Source organism: Musa acuminata, unplaced genomic scaffold (assembly GCF_036884655.1).
Source record: "Musa acuminata AAA Group cultivar baxijiao unplaced genomic scaffold, Cavendish_Baxijiao_AAA HiC_scaffold_42, whole genome shotgun sequence".
NCBI lineage: Eukaryota > Viridiplantae > Streptophyta > Magnoliopsida > Zingiberales > Musaceae > Musa > Musa acuminata.
The window spans coordinates 648146-659970 of record NW_027020324.1 but is presented as its reverse complement, the minus strand read 5'-3'; positions in this window follow the sequence as shown (position 1 = coordinate 659970).

The following is an 11825-nucleotide window of genomic DNA, read 5'->3' as shown; positions in this document are numbered from 1 at the left end:
ATTCATTTATTTATTTTTTTAATATTTTATAAAATTATATATCAATATTTTTTATATTTTAAACCTCAATCTAATAGTGATGTATCATATTAATTTATCAAATTTATAGATTTAAAATATATTTTTTGAATTTATTTAATTTATAAAAATTTTGGTGATGTCACGGATGACGCGTCCCTCGCTAGCGTCGACGTGTCACTTCTGGACTTGTGCTGATGTTTCCATGCAATCTATGTTGGATTTGCGAAATATTTTTCTACTACTTTTGTTTCGTATCTTTTGTTTCTTTTGACTTGCGACAGACCCCAAATGATAACAATTTTACTATAAATCCTTCGAAATGCCGCAAGGAACATGAAAGAAGACGAGGACTGCAATTACCAAGGGGCTTTAGTAGTGCAAAGATTTGATGTTGACTCGTGAAGAGGGAAGCCCCAAGGATCGAAGGCATAGAAGAAGACCACAAAGCAGTCTTTTCATCGAGAGAGAGAGACAACATATAACGTTACATCCTTTTATGTCGTTGGAAATTTTTAGTGGATTGGCAAAGAGGTACCATATTGATGGTATATGTCTCACATTGATTAGTTGGGTGTCATATAACATCAACCCTTTTTAGGCTATATATATATATATATATATATATATATATATATATATATATATATATATATATATATATATATATATATATATATATATATATATATATATATATATATATATATATATATATATATATATATATACACGGATGTAAATAGATATCTCTACAAAACTTACATATACGACGACTTCATAATTAATCTATTTCAGCTTATCATTAGAATAGAGATGTTGTCATTCGATTGGTATCACTGCCCTCATAGACATTCTAAATTTTTTAACTCAAACTTGCTATAAATAAAAGTGATTAAGTTAGTAGTGATGACTTGAGATTTTGGATGAATATAAAAGTAAAAAATATAAGTGAATTATTTGAAAGCCATATATGCTATTTAGAATTTATCAAAGCATATTACTGTATTTTCAGATTTTAAAAGAATAAATGTAAAAAAAATCCCTAAATAGAATATGTGGACTAAAGCAAAGTGAACTAGTGATTGCTGTTAAAAAAATTATAGAGTTTTTGGTCACATATTTTATGCACATGATATTGTCATTTTGTGGGTAGTAATGTTGTCTATGCCTAGTTTGAAAAGGAATCTCAACAACCATTCTACCAAATACCTAAAATATTTTATGCATTCAAAACATTTTTTATTTTGGAGTGAAACTATGTGTTAATCTTGAAATTTTATTATGAAGTACAAATGGTACTGTCACGGTCTAATTACCTGACATTATGTTGTGCCCAATCAGATACATCAAGAAAAAAACATTATGCAAATGAAAAATATATATATACACTACTAATTAGATTCAAATAAATAGATTTGCATTTTATCTAAATCAGTATGTGCATCTAATTCTCATCTCAAAGTTCAATTGACTTATAATTAAATGTAATAACTCAAGCAGTTTATCAAAGAAAAAGAACTCAACTTTTATTCAAGCATTAATCATGTGCAATAGGTCCTAAAATAAGAAATTGATGTCTTCACCAAAAGCCAATTCGGTAAGCATAACCTATTAGTCTAACCATTTGCCGAAATTTTGTTTGGTGCTAAAGAAGTCAACATCTCTGCACTCCTTTTGCTGTAGAGAAATATGAATCACATAACATGCACTCATATTTCAAGAGTGCATGCAGGAACCTATTCTCTCTCAAAAGAAAAAGAAAAGAAAAGGCTAAGATCCACAAGTTTTATTTTCTCCCATCTAAGAGCATACTTTCAATGGTTGTTGGCCTATCAAACTTGAATGATTGCACAAAGACTCTCTCTCTCTACCTACAGCAATTCTTTTGTTGTCACCATCATCAAACTTGACTTTGTGATTCTTCCTAAATCTCAAATTACTTTAAAGCTGACCAACCAACAAACACAGTGGTGTGGAGTTCTCTATTAAAAGTGTACGACTACTACTACTAGTGGATGTGTGCCCTTACAATCATGACATTGACTTGGTTTTCACATGGAAAATTTGAGTCACTGTTTAAATGAATGGTAACCACTTAAGTTTGAGAAATCTTTATCCTCCATGGACATAAAAGCTGCACCGGCTTCACTAGCAACACATGATGTGGTGGGTTTCATGCTCCACTTGCAACAACCCTAGTGTGTGGGATTTCTAAACCCTAGAGGAAAGAGAGGCAAGACTAGTTGGTGGTGTGGATCATGGCCAAGCACATTAAAAGATTTGTACACCATGAAATGAGAGAGAGAGAGAGAGAGAGAGGAATGGATTCCTAAAGTGACATGAGACTTTATACAGAGAAGCTTTTTAGGATAGGAGGTCCAGCATTAGAGAAGGGGGGAGAGAGAGAGGAAATTCAAAGTCAAGGAGGAATAAGAGGCATGTGTGAAGAGCGAGTGGTCGCTGAGCATTCACCAAAAGCAAAAGCAATGGCATTGCCTCCGTTGTTGGATGGAGTTGGCCATCATGCCATGCCACAATCTCACAGCGAATAGCAAGTCAAGTCCAAATCCACCGCTCCAAGGAAACTGGCTATTTAGGTGTCTTAGTGCGAGGTTAATTATCCTTCCACATCTCAGTGGATTCTCCGTGCCTTTCAAGAGATCTTATCCTGTGGAAGCTCCTCAGTAGGTTCCCAGTTGTCATGCATGAACATGCGGCTGCAGGTTAAAGAAGATGAAGGTTTTCCTTTTTTCCCTTTTTCCTTTTTCTTTTATGGATTCGATGCTTGAGATGTTATGATCTTGAACATGAAAGCCTTGTAGAGAACTTTGGAGTCCTTATCTGCTTCCACAGGGAACATATAAGATCTCATTTCTTGAGATGTTACACATATCTTAATTATTTCTTGTAATTACATTCTAATATAGTATCAGTGTAAAGCTCCATGTGCTGATGTGGCACTTCATAATTCAGATCTTGCTTTCCCTATACCAATAACAAAATGGGGTAGGATACTTGGATTTCCAAATAGGTTTCCTGCCTAATTGATCGAGTTCAAATGTGAGTGATATAAAATCTACAGGTAACAGATTTGCTTTTCTCGGATACTCTCTCTTACAAAATCTAATCAAGTCAAAGTAGCTTACCTACTAATTGTATTTGATAAGACATTGATAGAATAAATATTCCAATTAGAGGTTTCAATCCCTTTTTGATATTATTCATTTATCAGATCGGATCTATATTTCGAATCTAAACTTTCTTCATCCCTTCCTCAATCAAGCATTCAATTTGATAGTTCATGCTAATGATTCGATCGAATGCATAGTCTGGTTGACATATGTTTCGTCTAAGTTTATTTAAATTTCGAATTTGATTTGATTCGATTCAAATTTTGATCGTCCGACATATCAAGGATCAAAACCTATCTCAGGTTTGATATCGAAGACGAAGAAACTAGCTAAGAGATCCTATAAAAATTACATCATACACTCGATTTGGGAATAGAAAAGACATCGTTTTCTTAAATAATCTCATATGCATCAATTAGTCTCGAGCATTATGTTTACAACATGATGGTCTATTCTGGCATGTCAAATGGTTATCCTAATTGGTGTTGATTTTAGCTGGCATGTCAAATGGTTTTCTTAAATAATATATATTATATTATTGAAGATTTAAATCATAAATTTTGGGTATCAAACTATATATATATATATATATATATATATATATATATATATATATATATTATATTATTTTTTTATCACGTAGATTTAATTCTGGGCCAATTTTAGGCCCACAATTCCCCATGTGAAATAAGCCTCTTTTGACCTCCAAACCCCTAAATAGAATTATTTATCGGACTCATGATCATTATTAGTTTTTAATAAATCATGATGTTTGTGCCACGCTTATAATGATGATATCTTATATAAATATTTATATATAATTTTAGCTTGCATTATTGATCAAAATACTATACTTAAATTAATGATATTACTCCGCTAGAATCTTTATACACATCAATCCTACTGTTATACTACCTTCTCCCACGTATCTAAAGACTCGAGAGAGAAAGAGTCCTACCTCATTCGAGACTGTTGGACTAATGAACACAACACAACATTAAATAGAGAGGCATTGTGTTCATGAAACATAACACCGAGAGTACATGTCGTAGAGAATTAATTCCACAGGCTTCGACAAAAAAATCAGCTAACATCCCCTCTCATCTGTTAGCTTCGGCCGGCAAAAAATATATTTGCTTATTTTCTTAATAGCTATATCTCCAAGAAACTAAGCATGGGTTTCATTTTGAAGACTGAACTATCAGCAACTAAGGATGCTTCTGCCAGGCAAGACTCACATAGAACAAACTTCGATTTGCATATTTACAGGTCTGTAAGGGGTGTAATACTCGAGCAGATTCAGACAGTCCCATTGACTTTAACCCATCTGACATGTCATCATCTGGCAAGATCTCCGTACACATCAAATCCCAAGATCTTTTGTCTATCAGTACACTCTTTTTGCAGGAAGCACCTTCAATCTCTTGTGCTCTAATTTCAACTCAACCCCACGCTCCTCTCACATCATTGACGTCTGGTGTTCCCTTCTAGACCCATTGCAATCTCCTAGTGATATCCCTTTCATTGTTGGCACCCACTGGAATCTCTTATTGATATCCCTTTGGCGTTGGATCAGTGATATCCCTTTCATTGTCAACTAGTGAAGACAAAAAAAAAAAAACAAAAACAGTGTTTGAAAAATATCTTCATCCTTGTATGATAAAGGATAGTGCATCTATTTTTTTTATTTTTATTTTTAATCAAATTTTATTCTGTTAAGTCAGTATTTCAACTTTCAATTTGGATACTAATTTATTTTTATTTATTTGAATATTTGATCTGGATACTAATCTAGAGTCAATCGAGGTCTCTTTTTCAAATATATTAAAGTTTAATCTCAAATGAAACAATACTCGTTGAAAATATTGAATTCTATAAAATTATATAGAAGGTATTTTTGATAAATATCTTTCTTATACTTAAGTTAGTTTTCGGGTTTAAAAAATTCAATCAATATTTTGAATAGTATTAGAAAAAATATACTTATGGAGCTCTTTTACAAAAAGATCCCTAGATCGTTATTCTCATGATTAAATATCCCTAGATTGATCATATACTCATCATATATCTCGATCATCGAGATATCGATTATATGATATATAAGTATTGATCATATGATATTGATTTGTTGACCTTATCATTATTCCCTTATCATACCTTAAATCTAATTAAAAAATATTCATAAATATCAAAAGATTTAATAGTAGAATAATATGAAAGAGTAGGTTGTCTACCCATCTATTCCTGTTCCCATTTTAACCTAGCTAAGTAGCTAGATCGATGAATCTGACTCGATAAATCTTATTAACACTCAACATAATTTAAGTGAGTCATCAGATAGGCTCGAAAAGACTTCATCGGTTACCATTTGTCCTCTGTCCTCTCTCACCTAGATGATAAAATAAATAGATTGTGAAGCTAAAGAGATTTTATATTTGATGTGTTGATAGCATACATCTCAAAAAGAGTTCATGCACACCACAAGATCTTTGAGCTCGTAGGAGCACAAGGATACTGGCACGTAGGTAAATTAAAATAGGAGTTCGGATACACATATCAAGGCCTATCCAATAGCATTTCTACTACGGTCGCTCTCATACGGCCACACCAATATGGCCTGTCCAATACACAAACGGTCTGATTGGTCGTTTTTGTGTGGGAGAATCCGTGAGATTATAGAAGATATTGGAAGGGAACAAAGCGCTGTTGTTGATGAAAACATTCAGATTTGAAAAGGATTGCAGTCATAAGATCCTAAGATCTTCTTAACAAGACAAGTCTTGTGTTCTCTTCCTCTCTCTCTCTCTCTCTCTCTCTATCCTTTTCATGAAGATAGCAAACTAAAGAGATCTTGAAGAAAATCTATAGATATGTTGTGTCTTCAGGTGTCCGAATGTTGGCAAATCTCATAGTATCTCGGCATCTACTTTTGCGTGAAATAAATAGATTTTAGAGGGAGTAGTTAGATATGTTGTGTCTTTTGGGTGTCCAAATGGGCTCCGTTTTCCACATGATCCAAAAAACTGAAATGAAATGTTTCCTCATATGCACCCCTCTCTTTTGAAATCACATGTAAAGTACCGAAGCCCCCAAATCACAAAATCTTTTACTACCTTGCGATTAGGTACCGAAAGACCGAACTCAAGCATGTATCAATAATCATGTCTCATCGATGTGGCCATATGTAGAACATAAGAGGTTATCTAACTAAAGCAAATAAATTCTTGGATGACTCCATTATGAGTTCTCTTTCCCACTACCTTATCTTGATCTCTTATGTGTCATATGTCTCCTTGGCTGAAGTCTTCTCAGATATAGTTAGCCTTAGTGGTTAATTCTTGCTGGGATCTATTAAGAACATTATAGAAAACTGAATGACTTCACTCTTGACTTAGGGGAGCAAAATTATTCTCAGGTCCAGTTTGAGAAAACTCGAGTTCCTACTTGATGATCGAGTCAACCTGTTGTTTTGGTACACAAACTAAGCATAAAATAAGATATATTATTGTCAATCTATTTAACCAAGGTTGGATAGAAAATAGCCACAGAATATAACATAACGATGGAGTTCTGTTACTTATGGTCATTCGCTTATAATAACAATGGAAATATATGCACTAAAATAGGAGTCTAATTATGAGTGTTCCTTGTGATTTTGAATGTGTGTGTGTGTGTGCGTGTGCGTGTGTGTGTGAGAGAGAGAGAGAGAAAAGCTGAATGAAATAACTTAGTAGAACTGAGTTTTCCGTCTTTACAATTTAAGATTGCTCAAGAGGAGAGTAAAATCAACTTCATTGTACATAATCTATGACATGTAGAGTTTAAAATAGATACAAAAACAAAATATTGTAGTAACGTAAAGTACATCATGATTCAACAATGAAGTGATGAACATATCTAAGAACATATATATCAAAGTTAATTTATAGGAATCATATTTGGATTGACATAAAAAATTAACAAGACCCGACTTGATGGGATAATAAGCATATTAATTTTGTTGAGCTTGAATTATTGATCCAAAATATTTAGGTTGAAGTTAGTGTAATCATCGAATCCTTATAAACTAATCTTGATACCCACTCTTTTAATTTAGTGATTCTTGAAAAATATTTGGAGCCTATTTAATTATATTAAAATTTAATCATGGTAATATGAACCTGACAAACATTATTATGATATGTTAACATTATTGTTTCTTAGAAGAATTGATTAAATTATCATTAGATAGAGATTGAATTTATTATTGGTTTAATACCTGGTATTGGATTCACAATGAAGACTCCTGATATAATGACATTAATTGAACCGGAAGGAATAATGAAACAACTATAATAATTGTTTGCTAATTTTTTTTAGATTCAATTGTTCTTATTTTAATACCTTAAACCTATTTGTGAATAAAAATTGATACAAAATATTTTGTGTAAACATATTTGTGAAAAAAAAATGATACAAAATGTTGTGTGTGCGTCCGCACATGTGCACGCGCATGTGTGTGTGTGTGCACGCGTGTGTGCCTGTGCGCACGTGCGTGTGTTCGTGTATGTGTGCGCATGCATGCGTGCGTATGTGCTTGCATGTGTGTAGACCCCAATGTTGAGATTTCTATTGAAATTTATTTTGATGTCAAATTGTCATATTGTGAGTTATGATTGAATTTCAGATCCTAATATAGCAAGAGGTAGTTTTACTTTGAAAATGTAGATATTAATAGCATGATTATGAATGCAAGATATCTATCTATGTACCTATACTTGCAATGAATTAAGATTTGAGGTGAAGACGATGATTTAAATTATTGAAAGATTATGAACATCATCACTGAAATGTTATTGTTGATACATTTAGTTGAAAGAGTTGAAATGACTTTAACAGTTTTGATCATCATTAAATTATGTGTCTTGTAAGAATTGAGGAAGTTAAGCATAAGATCATATTGGTGTGAATTAGAGATTCATGTGGTTAATCTTAACATTTGGATTACTTTGATTGAAAGAAAGAGAAAATTTCAGAATATATTTATTTGTATGTCTTATTTGTCTATCAATTAAATTGGAATATCAAAATCCATTTGAAAAGGAAATATAGTCTTTATGGATTTTTTTGACAGGGTTCGAAGAATTTATAAGAATAATGATATTAGACAAAGAAAATCTTTGAGGTTTAACATATAGAAGATTAATTTGATAGATAACACACGCATCTCAAAGCACACAAAGCATTTACGTTAATATTCGAATATATGAATTGAAGTATCAGATCATAAATAATTATTTTTAAGATTTTTAAAGCAATATCATGATGACATTTGGAGTAGGTGGCAATTTTAGCTATAGATGTATTAAATCGTTTGAGGTAAAGAAAAAAAAAAGAAAAGATTATAGTGCTTTTCATTTGTGAATGATGAGGAAATATATTGAAGATTCAAATCATCTAATCGAAGTTAGATTAATTCTCTTTGAATAAGATTTGTCACACAACACACATATAAGGCCGAGTTTAAAGGACTAAATTTTTTCCTATGGAAATAATATAATACCAACCAAATTTATTTGAGACTTAGATGTAATTATTACTTTAAAAGAAAGTATATTGAGAAAAAAAAAGTATTATGGTGTTTTGATATGTGTTTTTTCATAACTTCGTCTTCTTTTTTTTTCTCACAGTGGGAAGAAATTCTTCCTGAGGATCTTTAGATTAAAATGAGATTTTTATCTTAGGATAGACAGAAAGGGATCAAAATTATAGGGAGGATGTGTTGGAAAAAACTCAAAATTATTTACAATTTATCCTATTTTATCTTATCCTATAACCTTTTTTGCTGGGTTATAATGTTCCTTGCGTTATTTCTAGGATCTGCTAAAGCTTTATTGCGCATCTCTTTCAAGAGCAATTCCTAGGGGCCACTTTATGGTTTGAGGCTATTAAAGCCTTGTTTTCTATGACAATTGGTGTAGAGATTTTGGAAGAATATTTTGTTATTATTTTCTACTTTTTCTTTTTCTCAATTTTACTTTTCCCTTCTTGATTTTGTTGGTGTTGGAAGATCTTCCTCCCTTCCCACGTTCATGCACGTAGGTGAATAATTGCGATTATATCTTGGGGTGATATTTCGATCATATTTGCGCAACAAGAGGTTCTTTTAGATCATTTAATTTAATTTTCTTTACATATTTACGTATTACATTTGGTTCTTGATCAATTTAAATCTTCTATGTTTTATATTCTTAATTATAAATAAACTCTTTTGATATATTCTTCTTCGATTTCTCCTAACCTCACGTTTCCTTCCTTCCTTTCTCCTTTATCACTTGCCGACAGCAAGCCCCCCTTATTATTATTATTTTGTCTTTTATCTCTCGGTTTTCCTTTAACCCTTCTCATCCTCTTTGCCAAAATTCCCACACGCACGCCATTCTCTTCCTCTCTGGCAATGTCCACGTACACACACGTCACCTGTTATCTTCCCCCGTCCCAGAGCACAATCAACCGAGTAGTCCACGTCGGGTCGGAAGTCGTGGGACCCACAGCCATTCATGAGTGCTCGGCCGACATAAGAGGCGTTGATGCGGAAAATATACCCATATGAATGCAGCGGTTACGATGGACGGGTGGTTTAACACGTCACGGCACGTTACGTCTGGGGTGGGAGGACGTGTGACGAGGGATGGGGAGGGGAACGGCGTGCCGCTGTTGTGGCGTGACGTCGGCATGGCCCGGTCTTTGTCGGGTGGTGTTGGGTTAGTGGCTACCCTAACGGCGGAAAGGAACGATCCGCGTCGCGGTCCCCGTTACGAGCATGAAACGATCGACGTGGAGAGGAATAGAGAAAAGTGCAGTTACTGCGGCTGCGCCTCTCCAACGGCAATCCCATCTTTATCCCACGCCGTTAAAGTAGCTGCTTCCGACCCGACGTTTTATGACCAAGGCTTGCCGCGGTTCTCAGCAAGCCGTCGTGGTTCGTTCGGTGCGGCAGGGCACCACGGTTCGCTCGGTTGATTGTGCACGGGAAAGAGAAGATAAGAGGTGACGTGTGCCTACGTGGAAGTTGCCAGAGAGAGCAAGACGAGTGGCGTGCGTGCGTGCGAATTTGGGGAAAAAAAGGCGAAAAAAATAAAAATAAGAAAGAGAAAAGGGAGGGGAAGGGGGATGTGTTTAATCGAAAAGGTCTATTTTTTAATCAAAAAAGTTAATTTAAAATTAAAAAAATAAAATATATATTTAAACTGATCAAGAATCAAATATAATATGTAAATAAAATTGAAGTGAATAGTATAAAAGAATCTGAAAGCGTGAATCATTATCCTAAGTTTTGGTTTAAATTTATTTGTGATTTTTAGATATGTTTTGATTTGAAACAATAATAACTATATGCTTTAATTTCAGATTAAGATGATTCCAGAGGATTTAGAACTTCAAGAGAATCATAAAAAAAAAAAAATAGATAAATTCGAAGTCTAGGTTACACAAATTGAAACCCTAGATATAACAAGGAAGATGATATTTTTTATCTAAACTGATTATTCGTATCTAATAACACTCATCTTTGATTTGAAATTAGATTTAAAAGCTTAGTTATAGATTATGATTAGCTAATGGTACTTTTTGCAATTAAAATAATTTCTATCCGTTTATGTTTTGTCATGCAAATGTGTTCGAAGATTATGTTGAAACTTATCTTATGTTTTCTAAAATACATATATAATATGCGTTTTAGGTGCTTACTAAGCTGTGATTGCTCGTATCTCTATCGTTAAAATTTTTCAGATCTCGAGAAAGTAGATTGGTTTTGGTTTCACCTCAAGGAAATAAATTATATTATTATGATTTGAACTCTTGATATTTGTGATGCAATAATACTTTGACGGGATATTTCTGATGAACTTATTTGTATTTGAGGGTTCAACATGTCACTGATGTTATTTGCGATCATTTTGGATATATCTTTTTCGTGTTGTGTAAGTGTATGGATTTGATTTTAAGTTGTAAACAAGTTTAGGCCGTAAAATTCTTATGGTAAATTTATAGAAACTACAGCAAGCGCCATGCATTACGAAAATAATTAGGACTTCGATGATACGAAGCTGGAGGTCGGGATCGAAGAAGCTCCAACTAGGGAGGATGTCGTCTCCCAGGAGGATGTTGGTTTGCAAGCGCCATGCACGTTGCCTGCCAGTGTGCAACTCCAAGGCAGTGGTTGGAGTTGAGATGATGCAGTTCCTTAAACACGTTTCTGGGCTCATGCAAGAAGCAAGAGAAAGAAGGGAAGGATGAACATGCATAAAGTACCAAGTAGGCTTAAGATCAAAGACAAGTGGGGGAAGGGAGCTCAGCTGCAACCATGGTTTTGGAGCTAGAGCTGACTCCAATCTACACCAGAAGTCGAATGTAACCCTACCTCTCAGTAGGCTTCGAAAGTAGCCTTGCATCCTTTTCACAGGTTTATACGTGCCACGTTCTCGTCGCCCTCGCAGATCAATTCCATCGTCAAGCCTGGAGCACCAGCGCTCTTGTGTATTGGAATTATGTGCCGCTCCTGCTGTTGCTTCGTCATATCCCGATACAGTGCACTAATAGCTGATATTAATTAGACCACGATACGGTACCGATCTCCTGCCAGGTACCGCACGGCGTACGTCGGCCGGGTGGGGGCCACGTCGCGTGGGGGCT